This window comes from Bombina bombina, chromosome 4 (genome assembly GCF_027579735.1).
Source record: "Bombina bombina isolate aBomBom1 chromosome 4, aBomBom1.pri, whole genome shotgun sequence".
Taxonomy (NCBI): Eukaryota; Metazoa; Chordata; class Amphibia; order Anura; family Bombinatoridae; genus Bombina; species Bombina bombina.
The window spans coordinates 256623408-256650096 of NC_069502.1; the positions used below are offsets into that span (position 1 = coordinate 256623408).

The 26689-nt window shown below is 41.0% G+C and overlaps 1 protein-coding gene and 1 long non-coding RNA gene across 3 annotated transcripts in view; one reads left to right on the forward strand and one right to left on the reverse strand.

The window, feature by feature from the left end:
- LOC128656167 (allantoinase, mitochondrial) overlaps window positions 1-5569 on the reverse strand; it is a 120088-nt gene extending 114519 nt beyond the window's left edge. The window contains exon 1 of one of the 2 annotated variants that reach the window (XM_053709911.1): window positions 5291-5569. The gene's annotated coding sequence lies outside the window, so the exon portion shown is untranslated. The remainder of the gene's footprint in view (window positions 1-5290) is intronic. The other variant, XM_053709909.1, reaches the window with a different exon arrangement.
- Window positions 3592-26689, forward strand: part of LOC128656169 (uncharacterized) — a 52605-nt gene continuing 29507 nt past the window's right edge. Inside the window, exons 1-2 of the long non-coding RNA XR_008401980.1 lie at window positions 3592-3644; window positions 3750-3863. This is a non-coding gene — a long non-coding RNA (uncharacterized LOC128656169). The remainder of the gene's footprint in view (window positions 3645-3749; window positions 3864-26689) is intronic.

Consider the following 26689-nt stretch of genomic DNA (forward strand, 5'->3'; position numbering starts at 1 on the left):
TTGTAATATTTTTTTATTTTTTGTAATTTAGTGTGTTTTTTTTGTACTATAGTTTAGTTTATTTAATTGTACTTTATTTTAGATAATTGTAGTTAATTTATTTAATTAATTTATTGATAGTGTAGTGTTAGGTGTATTTGTAACTTAGGTTAGGATTTATTTTACAGGTAATTTTGTAATTATTTTACTAGGTAGCTATTAAATAGTTATTAACTATTTAATAGCTATTTAGCTAAAATAAATACAAAGTTGCCTGTAAAATAAATATAAATCCTAAAATAGCTACAATGTAATTATTAGTTATATTGTAGCTATCTTATGGTTTATTTTATAGGTAAGTATTTATTTTTAAATAGGAATAATTTATTTAATTATAGTAATTTTATTTAGATTGATTAAAAATAGATTAAAGTTAGGGGGGTGTTAGGGTTAGGGTTAGACTTAGGTTTAGGGGTTAATACATTTAATATAGTAGCAGCGACGTTGGGGGCGGCAGATAAGGGGTTAATAATTGTAGTTAGGTGGCAGCGACGTTGGGGGCGACAGATTAGGGGTTAATAACTATAATGTAGGTGTCGGCGATGTTGGGGGCAGCAGATTAGGGGTTCATAAGTATAATGTAGGTGGCGGCGGTTTACGGAGCGGCAGGTTAGGGGTGCTTAGACTCGGGGTTCATGTTAGGGTGTTAGGTGTAGACTTAGAAAGTGTTTTCCCATAGGAAACAATGGGGCTGCGTTAGGAGCTGAACGCTGCTTTTTTGCAGGTGTTAGGGTTTTTTTCAGCCGATCCTGCCCCATTGTTTCCTATGGGGAAATCGTGCACGAGCACATTTTGCCAGCAACGCTGGTATTACAGGTAGAAGTGGCGCTAAATTTGTTCAACGCTCACTTTTCTGAGGCTAACGCAGCCATTCAGAAAACTTGTAATACCAGCATTGTTTAAAGTGAGTGCAGGAAAAAAAGGAGCATTAGCAATGCTAGTCTTTACAGACAAAACTTGTAATCTAGCCAATTGTTAATTAACCTACCCTATTATACTAAAATTACATTAAATTAACAATTAAATTAACTATATAACATATTTAAAAACCTAACCCTACTCAAGTTTTTTAAATATACTATAAATAATTACTAAGTTACAAAAAAATAACAACTAAGTTACACAAAATAAAAAACACTAAGTTACATAAAATATAAAAAAAACCTAGCCTACAATGAACTACCAATGGCCCTTAAAAGGGCCTTTTGCGGTAGCAAACAGATCATTGGTGTTATGTGTGTGCGTGTGTGTTTGATGGCATCCCTTACATTCCGATTGGCTGATAGAATTCTATCAGCCAACAGGAATTAAGGTGGAAAAAATCCTATTGGCTGTTAAAATCAGCCAATAGGATTGAACTAGCTTTCATCCTATTGGCTGATTCAATCAGCCAATAGGATTGAGCTTGCATTCTATTGGCTATTCCAATCGGCCAATAAAATGCGAGCTCAATCCTATTGGCTGATTGGATCAGCCAGTAGGATGAAAGCTCAATCTTATTGGCAGATTGCAACAGTCAATAGAATTCTATCAGCCAATCGGAATGTAAGGGACGCCATCTAGGATGAGGTCATTTAAAGGGAAATTTCATTCTGCAAGAGTCGTCATAAGAAGAGGACGCTCTGCGCCGGATGTCTTGAAGATGGAGCCGCTCCGCGCCGGATGGATGAAGATAGAAGATGCCATCTGGATGAAGACTTCTGCCCACTTGGAGGAAGACTTCAGCCCACTTGGATGAAGAATTCTGCCGGCTTCGCTGAGGACTTCTGCCGCTTGGATGAGGATGGATGTCCGCTCTTCAAAAACTGTAAGTGGATCTTCGGGGGTTAGTGTTAGTTTTTTTTCAAGGGTTTATTGGGTGGGTTTTAATTTTAGGTTAGGGGCTGAAAAAGAGCTAAGTTCCCTTTAAAAGGCAATGCCCATACAAATGCCCTTTTCAGGGCAACGGGGAGCTTAGGTTTTTTAGATAGGTTTTTATTTGGGGGGGGGGGTTGGTTGTTTGGGTGGTGGGTTTTACTGTTGAGGGATTGTTTGTATTTTATTTTTACAGGTAAAAGAGCTTATTTCTTTGGGGCAATGCCCCACAAAAGGCCCTTTTAAGGGCCATTGGTAGTTTATTGTAAGATAGGGGTTTTTTATTTTGGGGGGGCTTTTTTATTTTGATAGGGCTATTAGATTAGGTGTAATTAGTTTAAATATTTGATCATTTCTTTTTTATTTTGTGTAACTTAGTGGTTTTTATTTTTTGTAACTTAGTGTTTTTTATTTTGTGTAACTTAGTTGTTATTTTTTGTAAATTAGTAACTCTTTATAGTAGATTTAAATAACTTGAGTAGGGTTAGGTTTTTAAATATGTTATATAGTTAATTTAATTGTTAGTTTAATGTAATTTTAGTATAAAAGTTAGGGTAGGTTAATTAATAGTTTAATATAGTTTAATGTAATTTTAGTATAATAGGGTAGGTTAATTAATAGTTTAATATAGTTTAATGTAATTGTAGTATAATAGTTAGGGTAGGTTAATTATTAGTTTAATATAGTTTAATGTAATTTTAGTATCATAGTTAGGGCTGGTTAAGTAGTAGTTCAATATAGTTTATTTTAATTCTAAAGGTAAGTTTAAATTTATTATAAGATAGGGATGAGTTAATATTTAATGTAAAGTTAGCGGGTTGTTAGGTTTAGGGGTTAATAGCTTCATTTAGTTAATGGCGATGTGGGGGGCTGGCGGTTTAGGGTTTAATAGGTTTAGTAAGTGGTAGTGATGTGGGAGGCCAGAGGTTTAGGGGTTAATACATTTATTTAGTTGCGGAGGGGTCCGGGAGCGGCAGAATAGGGGTTAATAACATTATGTAGGTGGCAGCGGGGTCCAGGAGCAACGGGATAGGGGTTAATAACATTATGTAGGTGGCGGCGATGTCGGGGCGGAAGATAAGGGGTGTTTAGACTCGGGGGTTTATGTTAGGGTGTTAGGTGTAAATGTTACTTTTATTCTACCATAGAAATAAATGGGATATCTGACAGCATCTAACATAAACTTTCGCTGCTTTCAGACTCCCATTGATTCCTATGGCATCCGCGACCTCCAGGGTGGCGGATTGAAAAGCAGGTACACTGGGCCAGAATAGTGGCAAACGTACCTGTTAGAAGTTTGATAAATGGCAAAAGTTGTCAGATAGTGCCGAATTTGTATTCGGAACATCTGTAATGACGTAAGAATCGATCTGTGTCGGATTGAGACCGGCGGATCGTATGTTATGTCCCAAATTTCAACTTTTGCCGGTCTGTAGGCTTTGATAAATGGGGCGAATCAGGCTCGCCACAATTACGCTGCGGAATTCCAGCGTATTTGCGGTTGACGGCTTGATAAATATCCCTCCTAGAGTTATTGAGTTTTCAATATGCAAATTTTACAAAAAAAAATGCATTGATGTACCTAAATATTGTGCACTGTACATGACTAAAATATCTTTACATTTTTATTAGTAATTTCTGCATGATTAAGAACAAATATTTATGGAAGTTTTCATGGAATTCACTTTTTTTTTTTTCAGTACCATCCAAGCATCCATTTGCAAGCATTTGTGGTGACTAAAATATAATTAGTACGTTAAATTGCAAAATTAAAGCCAAAACCCCTGAAACAGTATTCATGGAATTATATTTGTTCCTCATATATCTGATATATTTCTTTTTTTTTTTTTACTCAGAATATGACTGATCCTTCACAAATGCCACAATTCTACCAATTTTTCAACAATTCCCTTCTCCTGGGACAAAGTGGGCCGAAACTAACAGCTCAGGTATACAACCTAACTACACAGGTCAGTGTTACTTAACCTGTCCGCCACCTACAAGGTAGTGGATTAAAATCATCCTGATCAGATTGGAATAATTGACAGCTCCTGCTAGCATGTTCAATTGGGACAGCGTAGGCTGTCTGGTTGCAGCGAGGTCCGGCGGACATGACTTGCAGTAGCAACTCATGTCCACTCACCAACCTATGATAAATGGAGTCCATAGAGTATTTGTTATTTGGCCTTGGATTTCTCTAACAAGAACACATCTTTAGAAGCTGTAGTCACACCCCCTAGACATTAATGAAGCAGTATTTGTGTAGGAATGGATACTTTTTCTGTATGTATTAAAGGGTGCTGCATGCTTAATAAATTAACACATGTAGAAGAATTCTGAATTGACAATTGACTACTTTCTTAGTGGTGTTGCACTTGGTCTGTGTCATAAAGTCTAGACCATATCTGTGCGGTGAAGGACAACTATACAACCCTGTGTCATACTAAATGCACAAAAGTTTGTTTGTTATTGAGTTACTACTGCATTTCCCTAACAATATTCATAAGGTTAGATTCTTTATTCTTTATATTTTGCATTAGGAGGTAAATATACAGAAGTGCAATTAAATAGAAAATAAAAAGTTTTATAAATGATAAACTTTGTATTTTATGTGTAATGTAGCAACAGGTAGGAATTTAAACTGCAGCTATTTAAAGGGACATTGCACTGTACAATTTTTCCCACATTTTCCCAATGGTCCATTTTACCAGTTGGTGTGTATTTAATTGATTACATATAGTTTGTTTACTTTAATTTTGTCATTTAAAGTAGCAGTTTTTGACCATTGAAAGGGCCAGCTATAATCAAAATGTCAATACTACAGTGTTGGGTAGATAAAAGCTATTCAAAAATAAAAGATAAAGTGAAGTAAAACAGTGTAACAAATGTACAATACGCAGTAGCGGACCTACTCAACAGAGGGCCCTGGTGCCAAATATTTGGGCCCCTAAAGGTAACTCAGTAGTAAACCATTAATAATAATAATAATAATACTATACATGCTACTCTGTATAATGATTTTGAGGATGGATAGATAATTAGACTGGCAACTGCACTAATAAAAGGCTCAGCTGAATAAGGATCGTACACATTCTGCACACGCCTATTGTATAGACTGGCTGCTAAGGGCCCCCCAAAGTACTTGGGCCCTGGTGCAACTGCACCTGCTGCACCAATGGTAGTTCCGCCCTGACAATACGTACAAAACAAGTTAATAACTTAAAAAATAATATACACTGTGCACAAGCCAAAGGATAGAAAATGTCTTGGAATATAATTCCTTTAACTACAGACGTTTTTCTCGTTCCCGTAGATCAGCACAGGTAAGAGAAGAAATTAAAACATAGTGCAATACTATCACCGTTCCTATTAATTTGCTTTAAAGAATATAACTCACGTTCTTCTCAGCTGTAAGCCCAACTCTAGGTATTGACAGCGTGTGTTACAGGTGTCTCTGGTAACTTCAGGAATGTTGCTCAGCAAACAAGTTTCTTTATGAAAATAGCTTTTATTTAAAAGTCAGGCAACAGTTACAATATGAAAACTTCCCCCAGAGCTCTCCTGCTAAACAGCTACGTTTGTTAACCCCGCCTCAATCAGGGACTTGTGGTAAAGTGAAGTCACTGATTGAGTTAACAAAGGTGTTTGGACTTCTTAACAAGACCCTGTTAAGCAGAAGTGCTCTGGAGAAATCAACCTCCAAGTGGAGTGTGGGGGAGAGAGATGGCCCAACCCATTTGAAAGGGTGTTCCTGTAGCTGCTTTAAATGTTATAAACTATTATAAGCTGCTTGTTTGTTGTACATTGTCCCTTTAAATGTATTTACATTCATAAACCTCAATAGAATAAAATGTGAAATTCATATTAGATGTAAATAAAACTCATACTACAATAAGTTCAATGAAGTTATAAATGTAAGAGTTTTATTTACTTTACTATTTGTATTTCAGAGTTTATTTGATAGTACTGTATGCAGGTAAAATGACTGTAAATAGCTACAATTTAAATTGCGACATTATGTTAAATAAGTCACACAAGTGTGGCCTATTCCACTCCATTGTGTTATGCTTTACACCAAATTGTTTTCTTTCATGATTTAGAAATAGCGTGCAATTTTAAACAACTTTACAATTTACTTCTATTATCTAATTTACTTAATTCTCAAGATATCCTTGTCAAAAATCATATCTAAATATAATCAGTAGCTACTGATTGGTGGGTGCACATAGATGCCTTGTCTGATTGGCTCACCCCTGTAAATTACGATTTCTTCAACAAAGGATATATGAAGAATGAAGAAAATTAAATAATAGAAGTAAATTGGAATGTTTTTTTTTAAATTGTATTCTCTACCTGAATCGTGAAATAAATATTTAGCTTTTGACTCATGCTTAGTGCATGTTTAAAAGCACAATTATTACTTGGCATAATAAAAATAAACCTGTTTATTGTGCACGTCATTATCTAATACTGGGGTAATTTCCAATCTTTCTTATTTCCAGCTTAAAGGCGTTTTTTTTCTACTCCTGATCCAAGTTTTTTTGAGTTCTGATAAGTGATCACAATACAAGTGACCATATAACTTCAATCTGATCCGATAGATCCAAACAGATAGCATGAGAATTGCCCATAAGATGTACGGACAGCAATGGCTTCGGTAATCTTAATCCTCCCTACCACTGGTTTGCACTTTATTTCTGCAATAAAATTGACTCATTGGGGCATATTTACCAAGCTCCGTATGGAGCGTGATGCCCCGTGTTTCCAGAAGTTATGAAGCAGCGGTCTAAAGGCCGCTGCTTCATAACTTGCCCGCCTGCTCTGAGGCGGCGGACAGACATCAACCCTGCTAGCGGCTGATTCACCGCAAATCTGCATGGGGCAGCATTCCACCAGCAATGATAAATGCAGACAGCGTATGCTGTTGGAATTTATCAATGTGCGGCGATGTGCAGCGGACATGATACGCTACTTCGTATCATGTCCGCTCGCACATTGGTAAATATACCCCATTGAATTCAACACCCAAAATATGGCGATAAAGTGACAGTATTCCAAAACAATGTTGTGCATGTGCAAAACACTCAGAAATGATGCAAAAACACAGTAGTATTCCCCAGGGTTCACAATCACTGTAACTCAAAGTGTAGCTATATATAAATACTCCAAAACAAATACCTGCCGTTATAATGTAATAAAGTTTATTATCCCCATGGTAAGCACAAGTCCATTTATCTCAGCGCAAGTGGAAATAATTCACATTCAAGTTCAATTCAAGCAAGGGTATAAGCCTCTGCACTCACCCAACTGATGGTCAGCTTTACTTTTACGTTTCACTCTGGACGTTGTGGCAGCTTCCAGGTTACAGGTTTCGTCATCCCGGTGAACCGCAGCTCCTGTGCGGAATTATACACTAGACGTGCCTTCCTCTAAGCGCCACCCGAGTCTTCTGGGCGTCTGACGTCATCATCGGGGCATGCCGAAAGGGGGTGTGTGAGGCTTATCCAATCCGATTGCTCCGGCGCCGGTCGAATCTTCAGCTAACACATGGGGAAAGGAATACTGAACGGCAGGTAAAAAACCAATAGGAGTGGAGGCTCTGTGGGCTCTTGAGAGTGAACGGACTCCTTGTAGTCCGTAATTATGAGCAAAAAAAAAAAAAAGAGATTCAAGAGTATCCAGTTGTAAAGGAATCAAAGTGACTTTATTAAGGATAAAATCCAAAACTATACCAGCACGGTAACAGAGAGACAGCTGGCCCTACTAGTTTCGGCGGTGTGCCGTAATCTAAGACCTGCTGTGTATTTACAAGTGGGTGTTTAAAAGTAACTCTCTACACAATCATTGGCTACAGAGGGGTTTTGGATTTTATCCTTAATAAAGTCACTTTGATTCCTTTACAACTGGATACTCTTGAATCTCTCTTTTTTTTTTTTTACTCAGAAATGATCACAGGCACAATTTTTGATGTATAAATCAATATATGGTCAAATCTATATTCAGCACAATTGTATAGTATCTCAGCAGTGGGCGGAACAGATACTTACGTAAGTATTTAATAGACTTAGGGCCAGATTACAAGTGGATCGCTAATTAAGGCTGCTGCTCAAGCGTTAATTGTGCTAGAAGCTTTTTGTACTAGTTGGGTTGCACTTGTATTATGAGTTTAAAGTAAATTATTTTCGCTTGCGCGCTAACCTGTAGAGCGCAAAAAGCGGAACTTAAAATATCACATGCGCATTCTCTCATAGATGTCAATGGAGAAATAAAAGTGGGGGGAAAAACTAAAACCCCACTCTCGCAGAAATCCGATTGCATATTCTCATGAGCGCTAACCCGACATGAAAGTATGAATATTTTCAATGTTCTTCACATAGCAGAATATGTTCTATTTATTCATATATACATATTGTTACATATATGTGATGGTATTTTGGTACAATATATATATATATATATATATATATATATAGACACATACATGATTATATATAGGTATAGATATATACAGATATATACTCAGTATATATAGGAATATCTATTTAGAAATACATAGAACATATTCTGCTATGCTGTGAAATATTTAAAGTAAATACATAGTTAAAACTTTAAAAATGAATATTGAATAAATATGCTTTTACATGTTATCATATGCTTAAAGGGGCATGAAACTCAAAAAGTTTCTACCATGATTTAGGCAAAACACACTTTTTATACAACTTTCCAGTTTAATTCTATTATCAAATTCTCTTGGTATCATTTATTGAAGAAGCAGCAATGCACAACTGATTTCTAACTGAACACATGGGTGAGCCAATGACACTTAGTATATATATATGCAGCCACCAATCAGCAGCCCTAGAACATGGGTTGCTCCTGAGCTTACCTAGATAAACATTTCAGCAAAGGATAACAAGAAAATGAAGCAAATTTAAATATTAGACGTAAATTGGAAAGTTGTTTAAAATTGCATGTTCTGTCTAAATAATGAAAGAAAACATTTGGGTTTCATGTCCCTTTACCTGCAAATGGGGCTAAGGCACTTTTTTTTCTAACACCTGAGATAAGGGGCGCGATCCGCTATACGGCATAGTTTTTGGCGCAAGCAAGGGAACCCGCGCCGCCCGTAATTTCACCTCGCACATCGGGGTATCCAATATACGGCGCCGTCAGATGCCAAAGTGGCATAAGTAGGACAAACTGGCGTTGTTCCGAATAGTGCGCAAATACACATTTTAGTCGTCGCAAGTACTTTGTCCACGTAAAGTCTCAATAAAGTGTAGTTTTATGCAAATTTGGCTAACACTAGTAAAAATTACCCGCGACTCCATCTAAAAATGCGCAACGTAATTACGCTATTCAAAAGTCATATATAAACCCATGTGCAGCCGCCATTTTCTTCAGTGTGTTTGGATGGTTCGTTGAGCTACAGCACACTACAGTGAGTTTAGGATTAGTAAGAGTAGTGAGAGAGGCGCAGCATAATAGTTAGTTAAGTCGGATTTTTGTTTGGGTAAGCTTGTACATTTACTTACACTTATTTTTACATATTGCACACATATTGCATACATACATATACAAAATACACAACACTTTTTTTTCTAACACCTCACACATTTTATTTCAATTTTACAGTGTGATAGGCTGAGTGTTTGGTTGTGATTGTGTGTGATTGAACTGGGAGTGAGTGTGAGTGTGTGTAGTGTGAGGATGTCAGGGAGAGGTAGGGCGGAGGGGAGGAGGGGAGCGGAGTTGCAGGGAGAGGAGTATTGTAGCGGACAGGAGGAGCAGCGGGGTCCCCGTCAGGGAGTAAGTGGAGTGGGGAGAGGGAGAGTTAGAAGGGATGATGGGAGGGGAGATGCCCAGAGACCAGGCACACTTAGAAGAGGGACAGAGGGTGCACATGGGGACAGAAGGGGGGAGGAGGGAGAGGATAGGGAGGAACCCCCACCAGGGACATCCCAGGGAGCAAGCCAGGTGGCCACAGAGGATGAGCGCATGAGATGCCCAAACTTCTCATTCAATGAGAATGTTGCGCTAGTCCAGGCCAACATGGACAACCACAGTGCCCTCTTTGGCCAGGAGAAGGGCAAAGACTTGCCCGAAGGCGTAAGGCAGCATGGTTGGCGGTAGAGGATGCTGTAAACAGTGTTTCCCCACAGAGGAGGACTGTCGAGGGACTTAAAAAAAGGTGGAACGATTGTAAGAGGCGGGTGAAAGAGAAGATGGGGCAGGAAGCCATGCACCAGAGGGGAACAGGCAGTGGTCCACCCCTGGAAACTGAATACAACACCTGGCAGGAGATGATACGCAGCTCCCTGAGTATCACAGCAGTCCGTGGACTTCCAAGGGCTCGTGACTCAGGGGCTGCAACCACAGCACCTCATGCTGGTGAGTAACATCCCACACACCAGTATTATATGTATTTGAGATATAACATCCTTTAATGTCACACATTCATGTACACAATGAGGAGCATGGTATTTGGCCTACTAACAAAAACATATACAATTATATTTCACATTAATGCTACTTAACACAGTGCACTTCATGATATGAGGTGGAATAGTGCAATACTAACATGTCTCAGAGTAACACAGGCCACAAGCCACATGTTGAGTTTTCATTAAATGGACTCTATAGCCATCACAATACTTTTAGCTCAGAAAGCAGGTTCTGTGCCTACATCAGGCTAAAGTAAATTGTGTGACCATAGTGTCACTTAAAGAGCACATTTTCTCCATCACTGACATGTACACATAACTATTGTATGAAACACATACCTGTTTACTGTGCAGATTAAAATCCCTCATATCACAAATCACATTGAGCACATGCATGTTATACAGTTTGACATGAGAATGAGTATTGTCCCTAGCATGTATCAATGTACATTGTATGCCCACATGGACATATATGACTGTACTAAATCCTATCATCATTTGACTCCTCCACAGAACCTCATGTCACCAGGCTGCATACAGGCATGCCGCCACTTCCACCACCACCACCAGTCACAGGCATGCAGCCACCTCCACCACCAGTCACATCCATGCAGCCACCTCCACCACCAGTCTTCAGGCAGCAACATGAACAGTATGCTCCCAGGCATGAGCAGGGTTGGATTGCCTCAGTTGAGGACCCAGAAGTGATGCCACCACCATTGGCATACGACCCCTGGCAAGATACCTGGCCTGAGGAATATTCTTTTGACTTTGAGGGGGAGGCAAGTCAGCCACGAAGGGTCCATGTCTTTACCCCCCCCCCAACACAATATCAGGCCAGTCATGGCTTTTACACACAGGGGATGTCGCAAGAAATGCAAACTGGACAGGCTGAGTGGTCACACACTAGTCGTCAATGGGACTACCAATCCAGCCTGAGAGCTCCACCATCCTCTTCTCTTGGGAGAGCTCCACCATCCTCTTCCCTTGGGAGAGCTCCACCATCCTCTTCCCTCGGGAGAGCTCCACCATCCTCAGATGAGCATATAGCTGAAGTTGTCCCTGAAGCACCAGCAGCTGAAGTTGTCCCTGAAGCACCAGCAGCTGAAGTTGTCCCTGAAGCACCAGCAGCTGAAGCTGTCCATGATGCACCAGCAGCTGAAGTTTTCCCTGAAGCACCAGCAGCTGAAGTTGTCCATGATGCACCAGCAGCTGAAGTTGTCCATGATGCACCAGCAGCTGAAGTTGACCATGATGCACCAGCAGATAGAGCTGAACCTGCATCTAGAATTACTGCTGCTCAAGAGCCTGTAGATCCACTGTATTCTCCCCTGGGCGAGGAATACATTTCACTCCAGAGGAGGCTCATAACAAGCTGCGAGAGCAGACAAAAAGGCCAACACAGGTTTCACAGGAGCCAACAGAGGTTACTCCAGCGTACCATAGAGCTGCAGAGGGACATGGCAGCATCATTAAATGGAATAGTACAAAACCAGTCGCAGATGATGAGAGTTATTTCTGATATGCAGATTGACAACAGATGGCCAGAACAAAACCAACTCTTGGGTGTGTTGGTTGAGCCCTTCACACACCAGCAGGACACTGCCTCCAGCCTATCATCTGTGGCCAGCACTCCAGCAGAATCATCTAAATCTTCCCAAACCAGGAGAACCAGGAAATCCACTCCAGTCACCTCAGCCCCCTCATCCAAAAAGCCTAAAAAAAAAATATTCTTATAGTTCACCATAAATTTGTCTTCGTTATTTTAGATGAAAATCTCGCCAAAATGGAAAAAAAGGTTTTCTTAATCAATTAAAAATGAATAAATATGATAAATATAATTTAAAAAATATTGCATTAGGGGGGGATGTGGCTTGACCGAGCCGTGTAATGGAAGCCTAATTGCTGAGCTCCGCTTAGCACACTGTCAAAACTAGCTGTATACAGTCCTAATTAAGTGCATGGGCAAATAAAAAGAAATAGAGAAACCCTCTACCCTCCAAAGAAACTACAGCAATCTCTCTGATCAAACCGCATTGAGAACATTAATCCAGCAGACCGAGAATTCCAGTGCCGGGAAGAGTTGCGGCTATTGAAAGACATTGGAGGAGCTGCCTGGGGTCCGCTGCAGATTCGGGTTGGCAGAGACCAGACCGCAGCAGAACACTTGACGGGTAGCAGCTGGAGCGCAGACACTACAGGTGCAGCAAGCTAGAAAAATCAATTGCTTTCTGCAATTGAAAGAGTGTACTGGTAGCACTCAACAGCAAAACACTGGTGAATTGGCCTGATATGCCTAGGTACTCGGCCCCAGACAGGACGATTTAAAACTTAACTTTTATTAGTCTTATAATAAAAAAGAAAAAGGATATTAAAATTCCAACTGATGTAGAAATGGGAGAATGTAACTCCTGAGGAGAATAATCTGACAAATAAGCGATATGCTCTCCAGGTTGTGTCTACTTAGGGGGAGGAGGAGATAATTCCACATATAATAATTCCCAAAAATTATAGAATTGTATTTCTTCCTTGTTGCTACCTCCCTCTTGTGGGTAGATTCCTCACAAATAAAAGGGGTGAGTGAGATTACTAGATAGAGAACCCCCACTTTTAATTTCCAATGGAATATACTAATATAGGAGTCACAATTATTGATATTTGTACTTTAAAATATCATGCAATAGTCACCATGCACCACAATAGGTATTTAATTCAAAAATAGAGAATAAACTGAAATTGCTCAGGTGTGTAACCCCCAATGCTGGGCACTATGTTTATGATTCTTTACTATTGAAAGGACACAAATAGTGGTGTCCTGTAGGCTGTTCTAACTTATAATAATACCACCAGTGAATCCAAGTCTGTTAACACTCAGTGAGAGTGCAACAGATATCTTGATTGGGGTTTTCTAATAGGTGTTGCGAGTTGCTACAGAATACTCTATAGGTGATTCAATTTTATAGAGTCCTGGTTACGTTTTAATATTACACTATATTTGTGCTTGATTTTTCTGTATTGATGATCTTAGGTGGATACCGTGTTATCATATGTACCAGTGAAGGTCTATTTATAAAATTACAAATGCGGTATGAGGTTATGTTAAATGTATTAAGCCTGGGGGAAACCCCTGTTTTAATACTGCCGGTTGTATAAAACCGCTATTTGTACATTATGTTCAATGTGGTTCACTTGAATATGCAATATTAGAGCAATTCTGATAAACAGTAGATTCGTATCTAATCAGTGTGTTTGGTGCACTATATAAATCTGGAAATAAATTTGTAACACCAGGGTACTTGTTGCTTATATATTTATAGTGGAGTCGTTACACTGTTTGTAAATGACTCTCCGGTATTATCATAATTATATTCCAGGTTACCGGTTATTGGTTTTTAGCAGGGTCTCTATATATTAGATGCTTAATTTAATTTGAGCTAAATCGACTCACAGCTTTTTGGTCTAAGTGCTTCGTATCAAGTTAAGCACTGTATATTTAAAGACCGAATGTAGTTTCGGCTGAGTCGGCTCACCGCTTGTGTCTAAGGTGCCTGTTTGTTATTAGACACCGTTCGGTAATTGCATTAAAGAAGGAATGCCTTCATTGATAGGATTACATAGATCTAAAGCGGCTCGGTTAGCTAGGTCTCACTCACACACAGGCATACCATTTAAGTTAAATTCTAATAAAACATTCTGCTACCATTTCACACAGTGGTTAAGTTAAAAAAGGAGAATAGTCTCCAGCTTCCCTGACATGTTTCGCCACTAAAGGCTTTGTCAAAGGTGGGGCGCCCGCCTTTCCGAGGGCTTTTTATTGGCTGGCAATTGAGAGGCTGGTCTCTATCGTCAATTCTGATTGGTTACCTTCCTTGCAATGTTATTGATGGAAGGAGGAGGTGTATTTGCCTGCCATGATCTGATAGGCTTCTGTTACTTGTATCCAATGTTTACTATCGTATAACTGAGAGGATATAAGTATGCCTGCTTATGTTTTTGAATGCGAACGGGGGAAAAGAAGGGGAGAGAGAGGAAGGGAGAACCGAGCTTCAGGAGTTGTAGGGTTACCGGGTCATAAATTCAAGACGCCACTAGTGGGGAAAATTACATAAGACATCGAAAAAAATTGATGATACTAATAACAAGGAGACATAAATATTATAGAAGAATCAACTTGATAGGATAAAGTGCAATTTTAGCTAAAGAACAAACAACCTTCAACTTTGGGTAGTGATTGTTGCTGGATACGTGAACGAGTGCCTGGATGTGAATAAAAAAGAAAGGAAAAACTGAACATCGTGAAAAATATAAATGAAATAAAAATAAAAGTGGGACGAAAACTGTGCTTCTTGATTCAATTACTAGGTATTAAATGATGCTGACTATAAAAAGCATTTGGTGAATAGGAGTATGTTGCTATGTTTAAACTCCCCGTGTGCAATAACGTGAAGGGGAGAAGAAAAAATGTGTGAGTGGTGTATTCCAAATCGATTGGATGGCTGTGCATATATGGGATGTGCTGATGTGCTACTCTCAATTGACTGTGCCTGAGTGTTAATATACAAGGTGTGAGTGTGAATAATGTGCTACAATTCCTACAATAAAAACTATAAATACAGTCGAAAATGTCTTATTACATAAAAAGGAATATGTCTATGTTATGTGTACTGGTACTCAGATCCTAAGGGGAAAGAAGATCCCAAAATTAAAAAGGTGTCTGTGTGATTTGATCACCCATACACTATATAAGTCCACACTTATTCAGTGGACAAGAGAGGTGTTTTATTTCCTTATGTTTATTCTTGCCTTGTCTTATTTGTAATTTTTAAAAAAAGGGTATTTAAATTTGCTTTATAGATTTATTAATCTACCCCCACGGGCATTGATGTTATACTACTATGCATTGGTACATTCTATTATTCTTTCCAATTCCCAAACTCTGGTCAGGTTTTGTAATTTTACAGAAAACAATAATAATTGTTTTGTTCATTTAACCCCCTTGGATGAACACTGTCCAAGAGGTAGATCCACCTGCACTCTGCTCTTAGTAGTGCTTGTTCTATATTCCCCCCTCTTATGCCTAAAGATATTTTTTCTACTCCTTGGCATTTCAACTCTCTCGGATTAGCATGGTGATATGTTAAAAAATGAGACGCCACTGAAGTTATAGTTTTTCCGTCATCCAAATCTTTCGGGGCATTTTTGATGTTTCTTACATGCTCCTGTAATCTGACTCTGAGTTGTCGGCTAGTCATTCCTACATAAAACTTGCGGCAGCTGCAAGATAGTACATATATTATGTTTTCAGATGTACAGCTGATGTAATTCTTCAGTTTGTGTGTATGACCAAACCGGTCTTGAATCATGTCTTTTTTACAGATATATTTACATGTTGAGCAAGTTCCACAAGGAAAACATCCCGACTGTCTAGCAGTTCGTGTTCTCCCCACTTGGTAGTGGCTGCGAGAAACCATGTCCTTGATGTTCTGAGTTCTTCTGTATCCTATTTGTATCTTGTCACCAATAATGGGCTTAAGATCTTGATCTAAAGTGAGAATATGCCAGTGTTTGTTCAGTATATTATTTATTAATTGTACTTGCGGATTATAGGTCAGGATCAGTCTGGTTTGTTCATCTTTCCTTTTGATCTTTTTACAGAGCAATTCTGATCGATTCGTTTGGATTGCTCTATTTTTGGCTTTTTTGATGGTCCTTTTACTGTAACCTCTGTCTTGCAGTCGTTTCTCCAGTAGTTTAGCTTGTTCATTGAAAAGGGATGTATTGCTACAATTTCTTTTTATCCTTAAAAATTCGCCAACAGGTAATGATTTCGTTGTTCCGGGTGCATGAGAACTGGTATTGTGTAGTATACTGTTGGTAGCTGTTTCTTTCCGGTATAGATTAGTCTGGATATGTCCTTCCTGATCTTTGAATATCTTAAGATCCAGGAAGTCAATCTCTGTTTGACTCATTGTGTGTGTTAATTTAATATTCAGATCATTCTGGTTTAATTCCTGAAGGAAAATTTCTAGTTCATCCTTAGTTCCTTCCCACATAAACAGAATGTCGTCTATGTACCTTATCCAGAGAGGTATTTTGTCCGTTTCGATGGAATGGATGTCATTAAATACTACATGCTTTTCCCAAAACCCCAGGAACAGGTTGGCGTAGGTAGGGGCACAAGCAGTGCCCATCGCCGTCCCTTGAACTTGGAGGTAAAACTGGTTGGCAAACGTAAAGAAATTATATTTGAGGACAAATTCTAGTAGTTTTAAAATGAACAGATCATGATCGTCATTTTCAGAGGACCCTTGATTGAGGAAAAATTGGACTGCCCTGAGTCCCTTATCATGTTCTATGGAGGTATATAGGGACTCCACATCTGCTGTAACAAGCCAAGTCTCTTTATTGATGTTAATATTTTCCAACCTCTGTAACACCTCCATGGTGTCTTGAACATAGGAGGGAAGAGCCTCCAAAAATTCTCTCAGCCTGTGATCAACATACTGACTGGCCTTTTCCGATAGGCATTCATTGCCAGAGACAATGGGCCTACCTGGAGGATTGGTAAGGTTTTTGTGTACCTTGGGTATAAGGTAGAAGGTCGCGATCCTAGGGTATTTCACTGTAAGAAACTTTATTTCATCTGCATTTATTATCCCTTTGCTTTTTGTTATCTCTCAAATTCCAGGAGAATACAACACATTGAGGGACACAGCTATTGTAGTGCCGTTGTTGTTTTCTTTTTTGTTCTCTCACTACAGGTGCAGCACGGTAACGGTTCCTAGTACAAAGAGCCTCTTGGCGCCACCATTATTTTCTCTCAGTTGGAACGTTTCCAAGATGGCACTTGCGGCATGAGAGGCTGGGAACTTGAAAGTCACACGCGACCATCAGCAGGATCAAAGAGAGGTTAGGATTATAACAGGAGAGGCGGATAGCTTTTACAGCAACAGCTTTTTTAGCCCCATTAGCTTTCACGGCAACAAGTGAAAGGGACATTTATGAGCCCTGATGTGGAGGGGGGATTTACTGCTATAAGTTTTGGGCCCAGTTAAGAGGGGAGGAAGACATTCCCCACACAGTAACCTGCTTAAACTGTTTAGGGGCAGAGAGCTGCACAGCCACATCAACCCTAGAAATAGTGGGGGTACTCCTGAGGAGACTGTCCCCTGACTTGACCTGTCAATTCCAAAATAGACAAGACAGAGAGGACAGCTTGAAACCACTCCACTTTAGTAAAATAAAGATCGGCCTGTCCTGAGGGGGTTTATTGCCTCAGTGGATTAGCACAACATTAGTAGCCTGGGGCCCTAACTTAACCCTCTCAACGCCACCACTCAGCAATCTTGAAGAGAAAGATCAAGGCAGGCTACTGTTAGCACACATTTGAAACAGCTGCCCTCCTGACACTGTACTCCTCTTCATTAAAAGACAAGGTAGAGAGTGAGATCTATTCAACACCCTCAGCTAGCGGAGTAACTTTTGGTCTACCTCTGGTAACCCAGCGAACACTTGTCGGCGGGCCTCAGCACGCAGTATAATTCACATTGGAGCCCCACTCTGCCGGGAATCTATAATTTTCACAATATCAGAGAGGACACTTATAATCACCTTGATAATGTCAGCCAGACGTCCAGTAAAAGGGGACAAGACGTCTAAATCTAATAGGTCAACGCTTTTTTTTAAAATGGTGGCAAACCCCAGATTGAACGCAACAGCGGACCCAGAGGGGAGAGACCAAGAGGAGTCAGATATGGAGAATTTTGACACAAACGAAGAATCCACCCCAGTAACTAAAGCAGATCTAAAAGACCTGGTCTCCAAGCAAGATATTGCAACAAACTTCGAAAAGCTGTGGAGCAAGATAGACCACATGCACACAGCAATGACTAATAGCCTTACTGAAATCAAAACAGACCTTGCGGAACTCGGGGGCCGGATAGACTCTCTAGAGGAACATACAGACACCCTGGTTGAGGATATTACAAATGTCACTCAATCAGTTGCCTCCCATCATCAAGAGCTAGCCGAAATTCAAGAGAAACTCGAGGACCTGGAAAATAGGAGTAGGAGGAATAATATTAGACTGAAAGGAGTGCCAGAAAACATCCTTAACAAAGACCTCCTCTCCTATGTTGCGCAGCTCTTTCACCATGTGACGGCTGGGTCTGACGATTTCAACATGGGCATTGAGAGAGCTCATAGAGCCCTCAAACCCAGACCTAAAGACGGTCTACCTCCCAGGGATGTGATTATTAGGATGGCGTTATACCAAGACAAAGACAAAATCCTACAGGCTGTGCGGAAGAACCCCACCCTTAAGTTCCAGGGAAACGTGATCCAATTCTACCAGGACCTCAGTGTCAAAACCTTGCAACGTAGAGGCTCCCTGAGACCATTAACACAATTACTACGGAAACACCAGATTCCTTACAGGTGGGGCTTTCCCTTCGCCCTCTACATCAACAAAGACTCTAAAACAATATCACTTAAAGTGCCTTCAGACATCCCAGAGGTGTGCCAAATACTAGGCTTGGAAACGCCTACACTTAACACTACCACCTCCTCCCCACAACCATCGAAATCAGTTGACCAGATCTCCAAACCACAATGGTCCAAATCAACCAGGAAAAAGCAGAAGACATAAATCTCTATCTTGCAACTTGAAAATGGACTTGTCAAATCCTCAGACCGGTCTGTGAGATAGGCAACAGTACCTCCTGGATTGGACTTAACAATCTAATCGTCACCAAGATTTGGAGGAGTTAAAGTGAATAAAAAAAGTCAATTGACTATCTTTTGCAGACACAGTTCTTCTATGCAACAGTTCTCTAAAGATCTAGAGACTAAGAACTCGCTCATGCACTCGAGCTCTTATATAGGACTTTTCCACTTAACCACTTCCAGCACAGTGTTGCCGAAGCGGCACCCCTAGTTTAACAATACTCATTACTAGAGTATATTATTCTATTTTTGCTCATTTCCTTTCTTGTCTTTTTCTTTTTTTTCTCTTCCTTTCCTCCTTTGTAAGAGAGAGCATCAATGTTACATGCAGTTGGTTTAAATGTTTTTTCATGTTTTCTGGTTGCTACATGTGTCATTATATGTTTAAGGATGTCGGGATTGGGACGCCACAGCCGATGGGGCTCTATGAGGGAGTAAACATGACATCCGCACTAGGATGGAATGGCTTCATGGTGGGAGACTTGCTCCAAAAAGCCTTATTGAGACAAGGTAAGCTAACACACTATAACCAACACACAAATGGTAGGTAACCTGAACATTATCACGCATAACGTAAGGGGCTTGAACACAGACGTCAAAAGGAGACTGGCCTTTAAACAATATGCAGCTCTTAAAGCCAATATATTGTTTCTACAAGAAACACATTTTGTTACCCCCCACATCCCTTACTATTGGTCTAAAAAATTCCCCACCCACTATCACGCGACTGCTAAGACAAAAAAAAGAGGTGTCTCGATCCTTATCCAATCCTCAGTTAATTTTGTGCACGAATCTACTATAGCAGATGACGAGGGTAGATATTTAATATTACGGGGCCAGCTGGACAACATAGACACTATCTTATGTAATGTTTATGCTCCCAATGATCAACAGCATGTCTTCTTTGCAAAGATATCACAGCTCATAACACAGTGGTCTCAAACGAGAACAATCTTGGCTGGTGATTTTAACACTCCCATGACAACATTAGACACTCAGATGACGGGTGTAACACCAAGCAAACAGACGAGACGCAAAAGTATAGTCAAGAAAATTCAAACCTCACACTCATTGATAGACTCCTGGACCGTGCCAAACGGTAGAACAACTGATTCCACATTTTACTCGGCAGCCCACAACACGTACTCTCGACTCAACTACATCTATACTAGTCAAATTTTACAACCAATTCTAACATTTTCCATCATATGCCTGTGTGTTTTGTCAGATCATTCAGTAGTGAAACTTAGCATAAACGGAATGACTGATCCCAACAGGACCAGATCGTGTACTTACGACCCCACACTACACAAAAACCCACACATACACTCCTCCACACTGCAACATCTCACTGAATTTTGGAATATAAATACAGATTCCACTGACAACCCGGCATATGTCTGGGCTGCTCACAAATCTGTAGTCAGGGATATGCTCATTAGGGAGAAAGCTATACATAAAAAGATGACAAGAAGGGAATGGCTGCAGACACACACAGACATTGCACTATTAGAAAAACAACACAGGATGACAGGAAACCCTTCCACACTGAACATGCTACAAAGCAAGAGGGACACAGTAACCGAAATTTTAAACACACAAGCTAATAGAGCCATATTAAAGTTGAAGTCTCAATACTTCATTTATGCCAACAAACCAGATACATTTTTAGCCCATAAACTCAGAGAGAAATTTGGTCAGGCCAACATATCACTCATTGAAAAACGAGATGGCACAACCACATCCCATCCTCAGGAAATAGTGGACACCTTCGGGGAATTCTATGCAAACCTGTACGATGGTCATAAAGTTACACATAGCCCAAAGATAGAGGAACTCAGATGTAGATTTTTGGACACATCACCATTGGAGACACTAACAGAGGAAGATAAAAAAACATTAAACGACCCCATTACGACACTAGAAGTAGTCCTCGCGATTAGAGCCTTAAAACCAGGCAAAGCTGCAGGCCCAGACGGTTTTCCTGGAGAATACTACAAGCTTTTCAGAAATGAGCTTGTTCCACATTTAACTAAATTCTGCAATTTCATTTTGAAGGGACACCCAATCCCCCCAGAGTTATTACAAGCAAAAATTATAGTAATACCTAAACCAGGCAGAGACCCAAAAAAATGCCCTAGTTACCGCCCGATATCCCTGATTAATCAAGATTTGAAAATTTTTACCAAGATTTTAGCCAATAGATTGACACCAATTTTACCTAAACTGATACATAAAGACCAGGTGGGATTTATTAAAGATAGGGAAGCCCCGGACAATATTAGACGCCTTATAAACACAATCCATCATCTCTGTGAAACGCGGACGCCTTCTCTGCTCCTCTCACTGGACGCGGAGAAGGCGTTCGACAGGGTGGACTGGAGATACATGAACTTCGAGGGCCCCTTTGTAGATGCGATAAAAGCTATATATACAGACTCTTCCGCTCAAGTATCCTCTAATGGTTATAAATCCCAGCCATTCCCAATCTTGAATGGTACCCGACAGGGATGCCCTCTGTCTCCCTTATTGTTCGCGTTGTGCATCGAACCTTTAGCAGCTAAAATTAGGGCAAGCCCTGGTATATCGGGAGTCAGGGTGGGAAAAGTAGAATATAAATTAAACCTCTTTGCAGACGACAAACTTCTCACGTTGATTAGACCTATGATATCGCTCCCTAATCTATATGAGGTGCTCAGTGATTTCTCGTCTGTCTCGGGTTACCGAATTAACACGGATAAATGTGAGATGTTGCCGATAGCAATCCCCCCCCATACTAAGAAACTAATAGAAATCAACTTTGAATTAAGGGAGTCCACACAATCTATGAAATATTTAGAGGGTAAACTTGACGGCCCAGACACAACATTTATACAAAGCTAATTACCTACCAATCTACAAATCTATAAGGAAAGACCTCCAAACCTGGAGAACCTATAATTTCTCCTGGCTGGGGAGAATGTCTGCAGTGAAAATTACTATCTTACCCAGACTGCTTTATCTTTTCAGAGCCTTGCCCATACGCATAGTATACCCCGATATCGAGAACATTCAAAAGGAAATTTTAGCATTCATACGTGGCAAGAAACAGGCTAGAATAGCGAGGAAAACCATGACTAAACACAAGAATCTGGGAGGGTTGGGGATTCCCAATTTGGTCGATTACTACAAAGCAGTCAGAGTAGCCCAAGACACGTTGATACTCAGAGCTAAAGAGGAAGCATTATGGATACAATTAGAGTCTGACTTAGGAAACTGGAATAGAGTAGATGACATTTTATGGGAACACACGCGCACCACACGAGAGGCGAGACGGAACCAACCAATCACAAGCAAAACTACGCTGTACATCTGGTCAGACCTAGCATATAAGAAGGGGACATCATTTCTGCGACCCATTAGATATCTAGTACATGGGGACTCACAAAGGGTAATTAAAAAATAGCAAAACAAGGGTTTATACAGGGTAGCAGACCTTTTGATACAGAACATGACTTTCACCCAACTAAAAGAAAAAGTAGCCCCAATTGCAGTACACTGGTATCTCTACCTTCAGCTGGCATCTTCTTTGCACACATACCTACAGACATCACAACTCGGCAGTAAGACTGCCCTAGAGGTCATGTGTATCCCCCCAAATAGACCAAAACACTCCATATCAAGACTATATCTAGAAATCCAAAGGCCAAAGACTAAGATCAAAACAGCACTCATGCTCAAGTGGGAATCTGACCTGGGAAAAACTCTAGAGCCCAATGATTGGCACAAAACTTTTGCAAAAACTACCAAGGGCCTTCTGAGTGCAGACCTCAGGGAAAACACTTTAAAGACAGTTTTTAGATGCTACTTAACACCGCTTAGAACTTCACATATGATACAAACTAACTCAGGTCTATGCTACAGAGGATGTGAAGAACTGGGTACGTTCCGACACATGATCTGGGATTGTCCAAGGGTCCAAGTTATATGGCAATCACCCTCATCCTTAATTAGCCATCTGCTGGAGGAACAGGTACAAATTACCATGTCACAAGCACTACTCCACGATAGAATTCCAAAATACAATAGGCCGGTGAACACCCTAATCAGAATATTATGCACAGTAGTGAGAACATGCATAGCAAAGTATTGGAAAGTAGGTACGCCGACATGGCAAGAAATTAAATGTAAGATTCAGCATATATATAATATGTACGACCAAGCAGCTTGGACGATGGGCACTAAAGACATGAATGATGAAGTGTGGTTCTACTGGATCTATAGAAATGGCTTTGACTACTCACCCATGCGGCTGTGGGACCACTCCCAGGCATCCAATCCTTAAGTAGGCAGACTCAAGTTGAGCACTCTGTTTGTGGTTGGTTGTTTTTTTTTTTCATCTAAGTGATGATAACTCTCTCCCACTTTTCTTTTTTTCTACACTGATGTTAGAGAATAATCTATTCACACCTGGACTATGCGAAGTTGGATCTCGCTAGACAGATGACATGTACAAACAATATAGGTGTGGATACATAGCTTATTCCTTTCCGTGTTTCGATTCTCCTCTCAATCTACTTCTTTATATTTCTATTCCTCATTTTGCCCGGACGTTTCTCAGGTTGGTATTTGATGATTTAGGGCGACCCTCTCTTCTTTTATTTTTTCTTTCTGTCATGTTAAGAGAATCTAATATATTTTTGGAAGAAAAGCCAACTAACCCCCGTATAGGGGGATTTTGAAAAATTATTCTCGGTAACAGTGTATTATTTTTTGTTATATTCATGTTGTTAAAAACTTAATAAAAAAAAAATATTTAAACATAAAAAATATTGCATTAAAAAGTTATAAGGGCTTAAAGATATGAAATCTCGTGTGTAAGAAAAAAAAAAGGACTGCAGAGGGATTTAACATAGATATATACACATGTCTAAATATGTATATGTATGTATATATATATATATATATATATATATATATTTATATGTGTATTTATATGTGTATATATGTATTTACAGACATATAAACACATAAATACATATTTATACATACAGTATATAGACATATATATAAGTGCATTAAGGCCCTTTGCAGTCAAGTAGCTGAAAACATGAAAAATCATATTTATTCAATAATAAAGTGTTTAACTATGTATTTACTGTAAATATTTCCCATACCAATGTTCACATAGGGGAATGTGTTCTATATATATGTATCCTATATAATAAAAGGCCAAGTGTGTTTGTCCGAAGCTGTCATGTGCAGTAGAGACTGCGTGCAAGGACAAACACACCTGGCCTTCCAAACTAACTTGGCGTCGTGTGGTGGAGTGTGCGTGGCCAGACGGGTGCTACGTGGGTGGAGCCGGGCGGGGCCAGATACCGGGGCCAGCTGCTAAGAGACAGAGAGCTCTAAAGAGGGGGGATAGAGAGAGCAGAAGAGGGGGGATAGAGAGAGGGAGAGAGAGACAGCAAAAGAGAGAGGGGGAGAGAGACAGCAAAAGAGAGAGGAGGAGAGAGGCAGCAAAAGAGAGGGGGGAGAGAGACAGCAAAAGAGAGGGGAGAGAGAGCACAAAAGAGAGGGGGGAGAGAGACAGCACAAAAGAGAGGGGGGGAGAGAGACAGCAAAAGAGAGGGGGGAGAGAGACAGAAAAAGAGAGGGGGGAGAGAGCACAAAAGAGAGGGGGGGAGAGAGCACAAAAGAGAGGGGGGAGAGTGCACAAAAGAGAGGGGGAGAGTGCACAAAAGAGAGGGGGGAGAGTGCACAAAAGAGAGGGGGAGAGTGCAAAAGGGAGGGGAGAGAGCACAAAAGAGGGGGGAGAAAGAGCGCAAAAGAGAGAGGGGAGAGAGAGTGCAAAAGAGGGGGGGGAGAGAGAGCGCAAAAGAGAGGGGGGAGACAGAGCGCAAAAGAGAGGGGGAGACAGAGCGCAAAAGAGAGGGGGAGAGAGAGCGCAAAAGAGAGGGGGAGAGAGAGTGCAAAAGAGAGGGGGAAGTGAGAGAGCAAAAGAGAGGGGGAGAGAGAGTGCAAAAGAGAGGGAGGAGTGAGAGAGTAAAAGAGAGGCGGGAGAGAGAGAGCAAAAGAGAGGGGGAGAGAGAGAGCAAAAGAGAGGGGGGAGAGTGCACAAAAGAGAGGGGGGAGAGTGCACAAAAGAGAGGAGGGACAGTGCACAAAAGAGGGGGGAGAGAGCACAAAAGAGAGGGGGAGAGACCTCAAAAGAGAGGGGGAGAGAGAGCGCAAAAGAGAGGGGGAGAGAGAGAGCAAAAAAGAGGGGGGAGTGAGAGAGCAAAAGAGAGGGGGAAGAGAGAGCAAAAGAGAGGAGGAGAGAGCAAAGAGAGGGGGGAGAGAGAGAGCAAAAGAGAGGGGGGAGAGAGAGTAAAATAGAGGGGGAGAGAGTAAAAGAGAGGGGAGAGAGAGAGCATAAGAGAGGGGAGAGAGAGAGCAAAAGAGAGGGGGGAGAGAGAGAGAGAGAGAGAGAGAGAGAGTAAAATAGAGGGTGGAGAGAGTTAAAGAGAGGGTAGAGAGAGAGCATAAGAGAGGGGGGAGAGAGAGCACAAAAGAGAGGGGGGGGGGAGACAGCACAAAAGAGAGGGGGAGAGAGACAGCAAAAGAGAGGGGGAGAGAGGCAGAAAAAGAGAGGGGGGAGAGAGCACAAAAGAGAGGGGGGGAGAGAGCACAAAAGAGAGGGGAGAGTGCACAAAAGAGAGGGGGAGAGTGCACAAAAGAGAGGGGGGAGAGTGCACAAAAGAGAGGGGGAGAGTGCAAAAGGGAGGGGAGAGAGCACAAAAGAGGGGGAGAAAGAGCGCAAAAGAGAGAGGGGAGAGTGCAAAAGAGGGGGGAGAGAGAGCGCAAAAGAGAGGGGGAGACAGAGCACAAAAGAGAGGGGGAGAGAGAGCGCAAAAGAGAGGGGGAGAGAGAGCGCAAAAGAGAGGGGGAGAGAGAGTGCAAAAGAGAGGAGGAGTGAGAGAGTAAAAGAGAGGCGGGAGAGAGAGAGCAAAAGAGAGGGGGAGAGAGAGAGCAAAAGAGAGGGGGGAGAGAGACAGCAAAAGAGAGGGGGGAGAGTGCACAAAAGAGAGGGGGGAGAGTGCATAAAAGAGAGGAGGGAGAGTGCACAAAAGAGGGGGGAGAGAGCACAAAAGAGAAGGGGAGAGACCTCAAAAGAGAGGGGGAGAGAGAGCGCAAAAGAGAGGGGGAAAGAGAGAGCAAAAAAGAGGGGGGAGTGAGAGAGCAAAAGAGAGGGGGAAGAGAGAGCAAAAGAGAGGGGGAGAGAGCAAAGAGAGGGGGGAGAGAGAGAGCAAAAGAGAGGGGGGAGAGAGAGCAAAAGAGAGGGGGAGAGAGCAAAGAGAGGGGGGAGAGAGAGAGCAAAAGAGAGGGGGGAGAGAGAGTAAAATAGAGGGGGGAGAGAGTAAAAGAGAGGGGAGAGAGAGAGCATAAGAGAGGGGAGAGAGAGAGCAAAAGAGAGTGGGGAGAGAGAAAGAGAGAGAGAGAGAGTAAAATAGAGGGTGGAGAGAGTAAAAGAGAGGGGAGAGAGAGAGCATAAGAGAGGGGAGAGAGAGAGCAAAAGAGAGGGGAGAAAGAGAGAGCAAAAGAGAGGGGAGAAAGAGAGAGCAAAAGAGAAGGGAGAAAGAGAGAGCAAAAGAGAGGGGGGATAG